Source organism: Notechis scutatus, chromosome 3 (genome assembly GCF_049901735.1).
Source record: "Notechis scutatus isolate UNSWTSFEM ecotype Mainland chromosome 3, rNotScu1.2, whole genome shotgun sequence".
Lineage (NCBI taxonomy): Eukaryota > Metazoa > Chordata > Lepidosauria > Squamata > Elapidae > Notechis > Notechis scutatus.
Window position 1 is genome coordinate 146,657,464 of NC_142011.1, and position 14,222 is coordinate 146,671,685.

The 14,222-nt window shown below is 40.0% G+C and overlaps 1 protein-coding gene across 2 annotated transcripts in view; it reads left to right on the forward strand.

The window, feature by feature from the left end:
- Positions 1–14,222, forward strand: part of CDKAL1 (CDKAL1 threonylcarbamoyladenosine tRNA methylthiotransferase) — a 330,383-nt gene that overhangs the window by 185,151 nt on the left and 131,010 nt on the right. The window lies entirely within an intron of this gene.

Below are 14,222 nucleotides of genomic sequence, written 5' to 3' on the forward strand. Positions count from 1 at the left end.
CTGGGCGAGAGGCCTGTCACTTCCCAAGAGCCAGTGTGATGATCAAAGCCAAGCAAAGGATTTTTCCATTTTGCTATCATTTTCTTTCCCCCTTTGTGCTTATTTAATTGTGTCTTGTTTCAAACAGGATGGGGCTGGACTGCACACAATTCAAGACCTTTTATACTATTTCTTCTCGTTCCCAAAGGAGTAATTAATACCTTCAGCAATTCTCAAGTAGAACCTTTCTTACCACAGAAGTTTCAAAAGATAAAGAATAAATGCAACATACCTCTCTTTTTTTTTCTCTTCCCCCCTCCTTTTAATAAAAGGTTAGGAAAGAGTTGTATTGTTGCTGTTCCAGTGGAAGCTTGCCATGGTAACTAAATAAACTAAAGGGTCTGTCCTCTTGACTCTTCAATCTCATTTAACCATTTGCAGCTTAAATGCAAATACCCCTTTTCTCTTACCTTTAAACCCACCAATCTTTTCATTATTGTTTCACCAACATCCTTTCAACCCAAAATTTGACCCACATGGATTTAGATAGATCCCATAATTTTTAGTGGGATTTACATTTAAACTAGTGTGTACAGAACTGAGATGCAGATCATTCATATTATAATTTTTCTGTGTAATTTTCTGCTAATCTTTTTCCATGTCGCTCATAGAGGAAAAAAGTCCTTTAGAATATTGTAACCCTGATCCACACATTCCTACATGCAGTGTGGAGGTAATCAAATGACCAAATGGTCTTTATTTTGCTTTTTCTTTAGCATTCTATCCTCTTTTTCTTTCATGAGACTGTGATCAGCTTTCCATTTTCCTACATTATCTTTCTATTAAAACAAACTTGTACCAAAGATTAGGCTGAGAGAAGATTACTTGTCTACTGCCACTCTTTTGTGGAGTTTATTTTCATCCTTCAAAATATTTAATTCACTCAACAGACTGTATTAACAGGTATTTCAAGGCAGGGGGTGCAGTACACAACTCCACAATGAATACATTCCTACAGAATTGTTCTAACACCACTAGCCTACCTTATTCCCTGAAAAGAATATGTCAAGAAAATTATTTTGTTCTTAAAAGTTGAGTTTCTGTGTGTGTTTTAAGTTCTGTTTATGAGTTTTAAACATATTAATTCCTTAATTAATTTTTTTTTCAAGCTTCACTCCTGATTCTTCATCTTCTCTTCACAGACACTTTGAAATTTAAACTGTATAAAATACTTGGAAATGCCAATTGCATCCTAAACTTTCTATTCTGGAAGTAATATAGAAAATAGAAAATTTATGAGCAAGTACACATTAACTATAAATGTTCTGTCTCGTCAAAGAAGATATATTAAATCATAATTTTCTTTTTCCCCACATACAAAGTATTCTATATTCATATAGAATAAAATAAAAAGAAATGGTTGTCCAATCTCTTCTTTAAAACTTCCAACACTGGAAGTTTTTAAGAAGAGATTGAGCAACCATTTCTCTGAAATGATATTAGGGTTTCCTGCCTGCCTGAGCAGGGGATTGGACTAGAAGACCTCCAAGGTCCCTTCCAACTCTGTTATTCTGTTCTGTTCTGTATAATATGTGTGTTTACTGATGCTTTGGAATTACAAAAATGTGGGAAGACATCTGTTTTTATAGAAACAAGTTATGCAAAGTGCTTCCGACTCTTATTTAGTATAAATAGTTTAAAATCTTCACCACATCCTGCCATGTGTGTAAGTCCCATTAACATTTCCTGTACTTCTTCAGAATAAGGTCCTTTGTGCCTTATATTTTAGTTATAACTATCATGTATATTTTAATAATAGCAGTTCATGACCATATGAATATTTCAACCATCAATAAGTAGACTGCTGTTCCTTTACTATTTATTTATTTCATTTCCCATTCTTCAGACAAAAATGCTCTCCAAAGAGTTTAGAGATATGGCATAATACATAAGAAAAGGGGCGGGTATGCTTGTGTGTGAGAGAGAGAAAGCGGGGAGGGAAAGGAATAAAGAGGCAAAAATCAGGTTGTTGTTTTTGTTAGTTGCAAAGTCGTGTCTGACCCATCGCGACCCCATGGACAACGTTCCTCCAGGCCTTCCTGTCCTCTACCATCTCCCGGAGTCCCTTTAAGCTCACGCCTACTGCTTCAGTGACTCCATCCAGCCTCCTCATTCTCTGTCGTCCCCTTCTTCTTTTGCCCTCAATCGTTCCCAGCATTAGGGTCTTCTCCAGTGAGTCTTTCCTTCTCATTAAGTGGACAAAGTATTTGAGTTTCATCTTCAGGATCTGGCCTTCTAAAGAGCAGTCAGGGTTGATCTCCTCTAGGACCGACCAGTTTAATCACCTTGCAGTCCAAGGGACTTGCAGGAGTCTTCTCCAGCACCATAGTTCAAAGGCCTCAATTCTTTTGATGCTCAGCCTTCCTTATGGTCCAACTTTCACAACCATACATTGCAATTAGGAAAAACCATAGCCTTGAGTATACGCACTTTTGTTGGCAGGGTGATGTCTCTGCTAAAAATCAGGTATTAGAATTTAATTACAGACAGCAAAGCAAGTTTCTTGTAACTGCTCTTTCCATAAAAAATCACTGGATATAGGATGGTTTTATCTTTGCCTTTATTTTCTCCTGGGAGGCAGGATCCTTGATTCCCTTGCATGAGATCAAAGAGTAGCATCCTTCAGCTGTGTTGAACAGAGCCAACCATCAGATCATGCAACTAGTCCTCGTTAAGGATAATAATGGGACTGAGAACTCTGTTGCTAAGCAATGTGGCCATAAGGCGCAACATCATGTGGTATGTTGACTTATGGCAATGTTTCAGTCGCAGCTGCTCGGTGCGATGTCACGTACTCGCCATTCATGACTTCTATTTGGCTTCCCCATTGACTTTGCGTGTCAGAAGCTAACAGTGAAGTTTCAAATGATGATCACATGACCCCAGGCGCTGCCACTGTTATCCTTGAAAACACCGGTTGTCAACTGCTCAGATCACAATCTCATGACTATGGAGACACCGTAATGGCTATAACTTCAAGGACTGGCCAAAAGTCTGCTCATTCAGCGCCAACATAAGTTTGAATGGTCACTGAAGAAATGGCCATTAGCCAAGAAGTAAATGTACTATAAAGGAATGATTGGTATTCCTTTTTAAACCTGGCAATAGGCTAGTTACCAGCACAATGGATGAGATTAAAATTTACTGTCCTTTATTGTGTGTCATATGTAGTAGTCATATTAAAAAAAAAAAAAAACTTAGTGGAGGGTTTCTTAGTGGGGAATCTTTCCAGAAGAAATAAGTTAAATGTATCACAATTTATTAAGATGTATGTTGATGACCAAGAGGACAAATTTGGCTAGCAGAGAGATTTGGCCCAGAAAAGAGATACCGTATATACTCGAGTATAAGCCGAGTTTTTCAGCACATTTTTTGTGCTGAAAAAAACCCCCTCGGCTTATACTCAAGTGAGATTCCCCTCTGAAAAAAAAATGGTGTGGAGCTCCGGAGCTGGGCAGCCGCTTTCCTGCTTCCGTGTTTCCTTTGCAACTTGTAAGCATGGGGGTAATCGGAAGCAGAAAAGTTCTTACATGAGGATATATTGTTTTTTCTTTTTTTAACTGTTTTCAGGGGGGGGAAAAGACCCACCGTCATGTGAGAATGCTCAGACACGAAATCTATCCGCCCGAAAATAAGTGTGTGTGTGTGGGGGGGGATTTTAACAGAGGGAAGACGTAGGGAGAAGGCAAAAGCGACGGAAGATCCTTCAGGGGAAACTGAGGGGGAGACTCACCCTTGGTCCAGATGAGCCCCTTCCCCGCCCTAAGGAAGCAGAGGCAGCCAGCAAGGGCAGGCAAGCCCCACTTCGCGGACTCCGTCCGTCCTCGCTCCCACCCACCCACCCACCCAAAGCCACGAAGTCCCCCAATCGCGCAGCCCAGAATCGCCCTCCCCTCAGGGGGCAGCAACAACGCCCGGTGTTTCCCGAGACAAGAAGCTCCGCCGTGCAATGAAAGCGCCCTGGCTCTAGGCTTGCGGGCTCAGAAAACAACGCGAGCCGAGGTGGCTTCAGCTCCGCTTGGCTTCCGTTTCCTCAGCCCCAGCTGCTTTCAGTCCGCTCGGGAGGAGGAGGAGGAGGTAGTGGCGGCGGCTCGCGTTGTTTTCTGAGCTCTAGGCTTGCAGGCTCAGAAAACAATGCGAGCCGAGGTGGCTTTGGCTCCGCTTGGCTTCGTTTCCTCAGCCCCAGCTGCTTTCAGTCTGCTCGGGAGGAGGGGGAGGAGGTGGCGGCGGCAGCTCCCGTTGTTTTCTGAGCTCTAGGCTCTAGGCTGGAAAGGGCTTGACTGTATTACGGGGAGAGAGAGAGAGAGATCATAAGAACAGCTCTTGCTTTTTTCTTGCAAGGGAGAGAGTGACTCCTGCCTCCCACTGTCATCATCATCTTCTTCTTTTGGGTTAGTGAATCAATTAAACCTTTCATGATAGTGAGATTGTTTCCCAAATTTCCCTTAAATCAGGGAAGAAATCAGAAACAAACCTTTGGACTGAGAATTACCAGTAGCTGCTACATTTCCCAACCTAGGCTTATACTTGAGTCAATAAGTTTTCCCAGTTTTTTGTGGTAAAATTAGGTGCCTCGGTTTATATTCAGGTCGACTTATACTCGAGTATATACGGTACTTTGCTGGCAATATCTGACTGGAAAATCAAACTTGGAAGATGCGCAGCAATGGCAAAATTAGTAGTTATATGTCCCAATCAGAAGTTTGATTAAGTTTTACCAATAATGGCTTTTCTATATATTATCTATCACACAATAAGGCAAACTCCAGGTAATATGCTGTTTCTCACTTTCTTCTTCTTTTTTATGTGATCGTTTATTTTATTTGATCGGTGTTTTAATTAAAAAACAACAACTCTACAATCTTTGAGCAGTCTGAGTCCCTTAAACCAACTCCTAGAGTCCTAAGCAAGGCAATGGAGAACAGGGTATGGAAGGGTCTCAGCTTAATTATGGCTCTCAAATATGTCTTCCTTCTTTTTTTCTTAGCAACTGACCTGCCTGAATGCAGGACTTATTTCTTTGCCTAGGTCACATGGCAAAGCTATCTGTGCCTAATGCAGTGAGGGTTTGTTCTTCAACCACTTTGCACAAATCCAAATGGCTTTTTGAGAGACAAGAAAGGTGGTTTGTTTGCCCAAAGCAGCCCAGGTGACTTCTATATAAGGAAGTTCTAGAACCTGGTTCCTCCACTCTTAGTCCAGCACTATAACCAGTACACCACACTGTCTCTCCACCCACTACTGGTGGTGTAGTTGTTAGAATGCATGTAATGCAGGCTACTTCTGCTGACTGCTGGCTGCCAGCAGTTCGGCAATTTGAGTCTCACCAGCTCATTGTTGACTCAGCCTTCCATCAGGCCAGTAAAATGAGGACCCAGATGGTTGGGGGCAATATGCTGACTCTATAAATCGCTTAGAGAGGGGCTGTAAAGCACTGGGAAGCGGTATATAAGTCTCAGTGGTATTGCTATTGCAATATCCTTCTGTCCCATATTTGTAAGTGAGAATTTATATTGTGAAGACTCATGGACTAGACATATTCTTCTATCAATTTGGAAGACATATGGATGGATGTGTATACAGTATATGTAGAGAAAGGAAGCCAGTTTGGTGTAGTGGTAAGGCATCAGACTAGAAACTGGAAGGCTGTGAATTTTAATTCTGCCTTAAGTACACAGCCGGCTGGAGGACATGGGCCAGTCACCTCCTTTCAGCCCTGGGAAGGAGGCAATGGCAAATCACTTCCGCAAAACCTTGCCAAGAAAACTGCAGACATTTGTCCAAGAATTGAACATGCTTAAACAGAGGAAACAGAGAGAGGGAAGTGTATATGTATGTACTTGTATTTATATGTGCACATACACATACACACATGTAATAATAATGCCCCTCATAAACAGGACACTAATGGGAAATGTTTAATTTTTGGTTTATTACAAAGGCTGCATTTTCTCATCTGCAGTTCAGTCTTCCCTATAGCTTTAGAGTGGCCAACTAATCCAAGCTAACGTCATGATAAATTATATTACTGATTCCCCGCTCTTCCCCCAATAGTATACACATGATAATCTAGAAGTACTGGTTAAAATAACAGTAGAGACTTTTATGTCTGTCTTGTTTCCTTTAGAGTCTGTTTTTGTTAATAGAGCGTAGCTATTGTACTGTTTGCACTGATCAAGTGAGCCATTATAGTTTTTTTTCCCCCTCCCTCCCTTGCTACCTACTGTGAGAAAGGGCTCTTAGTTCATACTCTGCCAGGCCACAAAAGCAAAAACTCCTCCCTATAGGGGTAGAATGACCTCTTTTATAAGCAAATGCAATGCTTTGCATTCGAATAGGAAAAAAATAGTTATGCTCCATTTAGCATTTAATGATTGCACAGACCTATTTATTGCTGAAGTGAAAAATGTATAGCACCCCTCTTTTAAGGGAGAGTCTATCTTTAAAACCTCCTTTCCTTTACAGTTAGCCTCTTAATTCAGAAACTACTTTTTTTTTTTTTTTACCTTAAGTACTTTTTAATCAAACAAGCTAAGATAAAACGGAATTAGTTTGATTTTTCCATCAAATATTTGTGTGGGGTTTTGTTACATGGCAACAAGCGTGAAATCAGTTCACCTGATTCCCCCGATTATAGCAAGATCCAGTTTCAATGACTTATTTATTTTATTATTTATTTATGAATTATTAATTGTTAATCAATGTATTATAGTAGAACTAAATCAGTTATCATGTTCCATTAATTAACTATCAAGATGATAACTAATTAGCTTGCTTCCCATGCATACAATCCCCTCACAAAACAGTGCTCTTCCTTCATAAAACAATGATAGCAAGAAGACTCTAAAACAGGGATGTCAAATTCAATTTCATTGAGGGCCGCATCAGGGCTGTTGTTGACCTTGGGGGTGGGGGTGTGTGTGACTGATTAGGTGGGGGTGACCAACTGGGTGGGTGTGATCAACTGGGTGGGCGTGGCCAGCTTGATGCCACTCCCCAAACTGCTGGCACTCTTCGCATTGGGTAGACCGGGCCGAAGCTATGCTAGCCTGATCTTTCCTCTTTGCACTGGGTAGACTCCGTGGGCAGGATCCAACCACATTGCAACCTGGATCCAACCACATCACAGCCAGATTCGGCCTGCGGGCCTAGAGTTTGACACCTCCACTCTAAAATGTTGTTTCCTGTTTGCTCACACTGTGGTTCCAGAACAAACCAGATTGTAGATTAAATTTTAAGACGACAGTGGAGATAGGAAGAATAATATTTTCTGTACCCAGGAAATCCTCGACTTAAAACTATAATTGACCCCAAAGTTTCCATTGCTAAGTGAGACATTTGTTAAGTGAGTTTAGCTCCATTTTACAACCTTTCTTGACACAGTTGCTAAGTGAATCACTGCAGTTGTTAAATTAGTAACATGGTTGTTAAGTGAATTTAGCTTCCCCATTGACTTTGCTCGTCAGAAGGTTGCAAAAGGTGAACACATGACCCCGGGACACTGCAATGGTCATAAATATGAGTCAGATGCCAAGCATCTGAATATTGATCACGTGACCACAGGGATGCTGCAATCGTCGTAAGCGTGAAACATGGTCAAAAGTCTCATTTTTCAGTGCTGTTGCATCTTTGAACAGTCACTAAATGAACTGGTGTAATTCGAGGACTACCTGTAAATGGAATTTTATTAGAAAAGTTCTTTTAATTGTAGTTTCTGTATAAAACAAGAATTTCATTTCTAATTTCCTATACTTAGAAAAATTCTTTTTCACTATTTCCTATGTTATCGAATACTTATTTCACTTTGCTTATCTACATTTCAGTCTTCTCTATTCTATATTTTTAGATTTCTATATCTTTTTGTTTTCTGTCCCCTTTTTGTCATCCTTGTAAAATCAAGGTAGGTTAGACTTAGTTTCACTTTTTCCTAATTTGCCCCGGAACTTCAAGCAAGGCCCTAGGCTTCCCCCATCTGTCCAAGCCCCACAATTATTCCCATACCAAGTTGAAGATAGCTAGATTTGGTCTAAGACTGGATGCTAAAAGTATGACTAATAGCTGTTGTGGGCCTTCTTATTGCTTCTCTAGACCTGGTGTACCTTCTGAAGCCTACAGGTAGTCCTCGAATTGCAACCACTCATTTAGTGCCCATTTGAAGTTGCAAAGGCACTAAATAGATGACTTACGACTATTTTTCACACTTTATGACCATTGCAGCATCCTCAGAGTCACCCAATCAAAATTCAGACACTTTTCAGATACTGGCATGTATTTATGACGGCTGCAGTGTCCTGGTGTCATCCGATCACCTTTTGCAACCTTCTGACAAGCAAAGTCAATGGGGAAGCCAGATTCACTTAACAACCATGTTGCTAACTTTAACATCTGCAGTCACTCACTGAACAACAGTGGCAAGAAAGGTTGTAAAATGGCGGGTGGGGGATCACATAAATGTCTTGATTAGCAACAGAACATTTGCTTGTAAGTTGTAGCGTTCTGTAATGTTTCACCTTAAGTAATAATTAGTGACTTAAACCAGGGGTCCCCAACCCCCGGACCACAGCACACTACTGGGCCATGAGCTATTCGGAACCAGGCCACAGAAGTGGTAGGCGAGCACATGTGCACGCATCCTCACTTGCACAAGCAGTAGGTTAGCTTGTTTGCACATGCTCCAATTGCGCAAATGGCAGGCACATATGCTGGCCACTCATGCAAATGGTGCTGTGCGCGCTTGCTGGCTGCTCATGCAAAACCATCCCACCTCCCAAAGTGGTTCGCAAAGGCGGAAAGGTTGGAGAACTCTGCCTTAGCCCTTTCTTCAGTAGCATATGAGCTTTTCCTTCTTAGGATCCAGGCCATGTGAAGGTGGTAACACCTGGGCCTCTCGCAGTTGCTTGGCCAACATCCCTCTTAGTGTTTCCTTGCAACCAATATTCCTTGCTATTAACTTTGGGCCACTTCTGTCATTGCCAAAGCTCAGTGCCTACAGTGCCTCAGAGAGAAAGTCCATTCAGAGAGTAGTGAGGGCAGCTGAGAAGATTATAAGAAGCTCTCAGGATACTGCTTATAAGCACTACGAGCTTAGAGCTCAAAGCATTGTTAGAGATCCCACAGATGGTCTGTTTCTGTTGTTCCTCTCTGGGAGGAGGTTCCAGAGTATTTCTAGGAGGACTACCAGATTCTGTAACGGCTTGGTTCCCTATGCCATCCGTCTGGTAAACGCGCAAGATTCATTTCTCACACCATGTACACGTATACATCCGAACTAGACTGTGTTGTTTCTCCGTGTCATATAATACAGGGGTCCCCAACCGCCGGTCCGCGGACCGGTACCGGGCCGCGGAACAAGCCTTACCGGGCCGCTGGTTGCTGGGCGCCGCCATCTTTTTGGTAAAAAAGCAATTTTTCGTCAAAAAGATGGCGGCGCTAGCCCTTGGTGAGCTTTTCCGGTAGAAAGCCATTTCTACCCGAAAAAGCTCACCAGAAGCGCTGCGCCGCTTTTGATTTAAAAATCACTTCCGTGACGCCACCGGAAGTGATTTTTCGCCAAAAAGATGGCGGCGCCCAGCTGACGCCGGAACCGGGCCGCGGCGCCCAGCTGACACCGGAACCGGGCCGCGGCGTCGAAAAGGTTGGGGATCCCTGATATAATATATGTGGGTATATGCATAATTTTGTTTTTGTTTGTTTGTTCATTTATTTAGTCATGTTTATGTAGTGGATATTAGAGGTAAAGACCCTAACAAAATTTCATTTTAATGTATGCCGATTCGTGTGCATTCAAAGTAATAATAAAGTTAGTCTAAGTCATCTGTTGGCCTTTTTATGCCTTCTCACATCTTGGCCTTCTGGAAGTCAACATGTATCCTAGCCTGATCAATTTTAAAGAATCCAGTACTTTAAAGAGTAAAGAGAACATGGGGCATTTCAGTTGTCCCCTGTCCTTGTTTCCTCAACTACAGAGAGGTGTGTTACTTTTTTGACCCCTTTTAGCTTGAGATTTTGGCGCTATTTTTCAAAAAGTTGCCTTGGAAATCATGATAGAGTAGTCATTGTAAAAAAGAAGCAGAAGGCACTAACAGATGAAAGTATTCCTCCTTTTCTTTCATTCCATGAGAGATTCTCTCTCTCTCTCTCTCTCTCTCTCTCTCTCTCTCTCTCTCTCTCTCTCTCTCCCCCTCCCTCCCTCCCTCCCTCCCTCATTATCAATTGGTTCTTTATAGCAGATTTCTACTTTTGGGAAAGTACAAGTTTCAAATGCCGTTTCTGAAGTTGTCACAGTCGTTTGCTTAATCCATAAATGGAATTTATCTCTAATTATTATGTTTTAGCTTAAGGATATGCAGTTAATCAAAACCCACACAATTTAGCCAGAGCAAGATTAACCTTAACAATGAGCTTCAATAAGTTGGATTTTTAAGCTCGCTACCTATATCTGAGTTAGTTTTTTGAAGGCTAATGTTATGTCACTAATGAATTCTGAAGGCATGAGCAGAAATGGCAATTTCAGATGAATTATTCTTGAGACTGCGGGCAATTTTTGACAAATGCTTTAAAAATCAGATTTATCCTTAGCAGATGGTGTTTTTAAAAGGTACATGGGAAAGAGGCTTCTCTTTTCTAGAGAGTATGGCAAACTGCCAGAAGAAATCTGTGCTGAAAAAGGAATAGCAAAATGGCCAGGCAATTATTGATAAGAATGGGGTGAGGGGGGAGGTATTGAAGCTCACAGCTAGGTTTCCCCTCCCCCCCCCCAAAATGGCTTCTCTATAGTGAATCTCACTCATTGCAATAGATAAAACATCCTGTTCCATTTTCAATTTTTTAATCTAGTTTTTAAAGTTAAAATACAAAATAAAGACAAAAAAAACGGGGGGGGACAAACTGACAACCATCCGACACTAATAATAAAAATTGAAAAACACATGTACAAAACTAGAAAAAACAAAAAACAAATAACAAATATGCCATTCACTCTAACAGAAAACATAAAAAGTCTGTGTTCTCTTTCCCTTACATAACAGGTCTGCAAGTAGTTATAAACTTTCCCATCTATATTTGATTTTAAAAAAAGAAATTTGTTTATCTAGCAATCCAAATGACCCAGCCTCTATTTTTACACATGCACATGTGTACACACACACACACACACACACACACACACACACACACACACACCATCAACAGGACAGGTAACTTGTTCCCATTTTCAGATTCTTCAGTAAAGCTTTAAGAAAGAACCATACAGAGAAAATGTGTATAAGTGGCGGGGGGGATTTGTAATCTTTTAGCCACCCCAGTTGCCATTTCACAGATCATCTTGTGGGTTGATAGAGAATTTAGTTTACTTTTTCAGATTTAAGAACTAGTAGGAATGTGCTTTAAACTGTTCGAAAGGCATGGAATAAAAATCTTCTTGAAGACAACCAACTTTTTTTTTACAAAGTGCAGAGGTTTGAAAGAGGGTCTTTCGACACAGGTCCATCCTTTTCTTAAACCGGGATGCTGTATAATCTAAGGGGAAAATGTAGTCTCTGTATTATAAACATGTAATCTACACAATGTTAAAAGGCTATATATAGGTAATACAATACTTTCCTTTTCACTGGAGAAATTTCCACTATATTTCTGATCTTGAGAATGGAGAGAGGACTGGTATTTGAAAATAGCTTTGAAAGTAGATGGTAGTCAGTCTGTATAGGTCTTCCTGTTGAAATTTGGATTGTAAAATACCGTAGTAGTTAAATGTTGTGCTACTTTAGCTCTAAAAAAAGAAAGCAAGGTTTCTAAAGAAGGTCAATTGAACTAATTAATTAGATTTGATGGAGAGGAAAACAAACCTTTGTTTAACTTGACAACACAAGTGTTTTAATTTCTTTATTTCCTCCTAAATTCAGTGCTTGGGAGCACAAAAACTACATTTTAAAAATTATTCCAATATCAAACCAGGGAATAGTTCGTGCACATTTAACAACCATTTGAATTCACTCTGTTGCATTTGAACATCTCAGGATCAAAATGGCAAATTTCAACAGCAAACCTCCAAAAGTGACTTGAATTTTCAAAAAGGTTCACCCAAAATAAGAATGTATTATTTTTTAGATTTTTAAGAAACTCCTTCCTGTCTAATCTAAATAAAAATACCTTCAAAATATGGCTTTGCCCCTCTTTTGTGATATTATTGGCACCCTGAAAGCTAAACATTAAAAAACAAATGGTGAGAAAGCGTGCCCTCTCTCTTGCCAGTATAATTTGTCAATTGAAATGTCACATAAATCATTATTGAATTCGCCTAACACTGTACTATTTTGTGGGTATGTGTGTGTATAAATATATATACAGAGAATATGTAATAAGAATATTCTGTAACATTTGATATTGCATTTGTACGTGAAGTAGAGACTCCCTGTTTAATATCCTGGTGTCAGAGCAGTAAATTCCTGTTGTTAATTTACTGTTACAGCTGCTTCCTTGTTATGCAATTTAATTTTCAATCCAGCAGGGGGCTAATGATCCTCACCTATGTAGATTTTGAACAAGGCTGTTACTTTCCATGTCAATATTGTTTGTATTCCTATTCTGGGTGATTCTTTTTTACACTAGATAATTTGGCATTCACAAGGCAGCATACCATAACTCTCTTCATAGGTCAAAATGAGGAATGATTTGTTGGAAAAATTATAAATCTGAAGCTTTCTTTTGAAGCGCACAGTGTTTCCATGAATATTTCTAAAGGGAAAACAGTGGATAATGTCTACTTACATGATTTCCTAAATATTTTTGTATCCTGTTTTTTTAACTGTTCTGCCATCCTGCATAATGTATCTGGCAATAGTATTGATTCAGATGGAGATAAGCACATTGTTTTCATCATGGCCAGACTCAAATGATCTTCTGTGGAGTTATAAAGCCAGGAACAATATAGGCTTCTAAAAAAAAAAAAAGTTCTGCTTCGTGTTTCAGCAGATTATTTCTGCTTTGCTTTGAACCATAATTTGCTGCTGCATCGAATGTCAGCTTGTTTAGTGTTGGTCAGATATTTAGAATGACAAGGCAGGGTTTCATTCTGTTCAGATGCTATCCAGGAATGAATAATAAAACGATGATAATTCTTCAGAGACCATACAGTTCAGTGCCTGACATTTCCACACATTCTTTCCAGTGCTGCTGGTTGGAAAAGAAGGAAATCTCTTCCATCTTCTCCATGGCTTCCATTCACATAGGAGGCTGTTTTTTCATCTTTCCTTCATCTTCTCCAAAATAAACATGGCCTGCAGTTCCTCCTAATGCAGGATTTCCAGAGCTCGCTCCAATATATCAGTCCCTTCCCTAAAATGTCTGGACACAGGTCTCTTGTACAGTATAATGAAATAGAATTAGATGCTCCTGTCATTTTCAAATTGAAAACTCTTAATATTGATTTTTATGTTATAGAGTCACAATTAAAGTAAGCTTGGAACTGAAATATTAGGCACTTCTTCAAGCTTGAAGTCTAGTCTGGTTTTGGTGGGAAGGATCTAACTACAAATATTTCTTTCTTTTTTGTTTGTTTGTTTTTTGCCTCATTTTTACAACATTGCATTCTAGAAGCAGCAGACAGAAATGACAAAATGTCTCGAAGTGATAACTTATTGGAAGAAATGTTTATTACCTGGCATGTGTAGGAATTGTATTCATTTTATGGTGCAGCCGAAATATTTGACCTTCTTGCAGCTTCATTGAAAATATAAGCGGCAGTTGCTTGGGTGCGGGTAGAGGAACTTTTCTCAAAATGACTCTGTCTGTAGGTGACATTGAATGTCTTCGTAATTAACAAATTTTAATGGCCTTGTAAATATTACATAAAGGTTCCCTGTTGTAGCTGTAAATGATAATTGGATTAGTCAGCAAGTGGCTTGTTTAATCTCCAAGTACTTGGGACTTTTATAGGCTGTAACTAAACTATTAGTCAGCTCACTTTTAGCAGTTTGATCAGTGCAAAATACTACGTGCTTAAGCAGTACTGCTCAAAATGCTTAATAAGCCAGCAACTCCCTGAGATGGGAAAGAAGCTTTGTAGTCATGTTTAGGTTGCGTCTCACATTGGTCACTGGCTGTGAATGTTAATCACTTTCAAGCAATAATTCACAGCGTTGTTGTAGTACTGTGGTGCTCATAAAATGAACTCAGTAACCCACCAC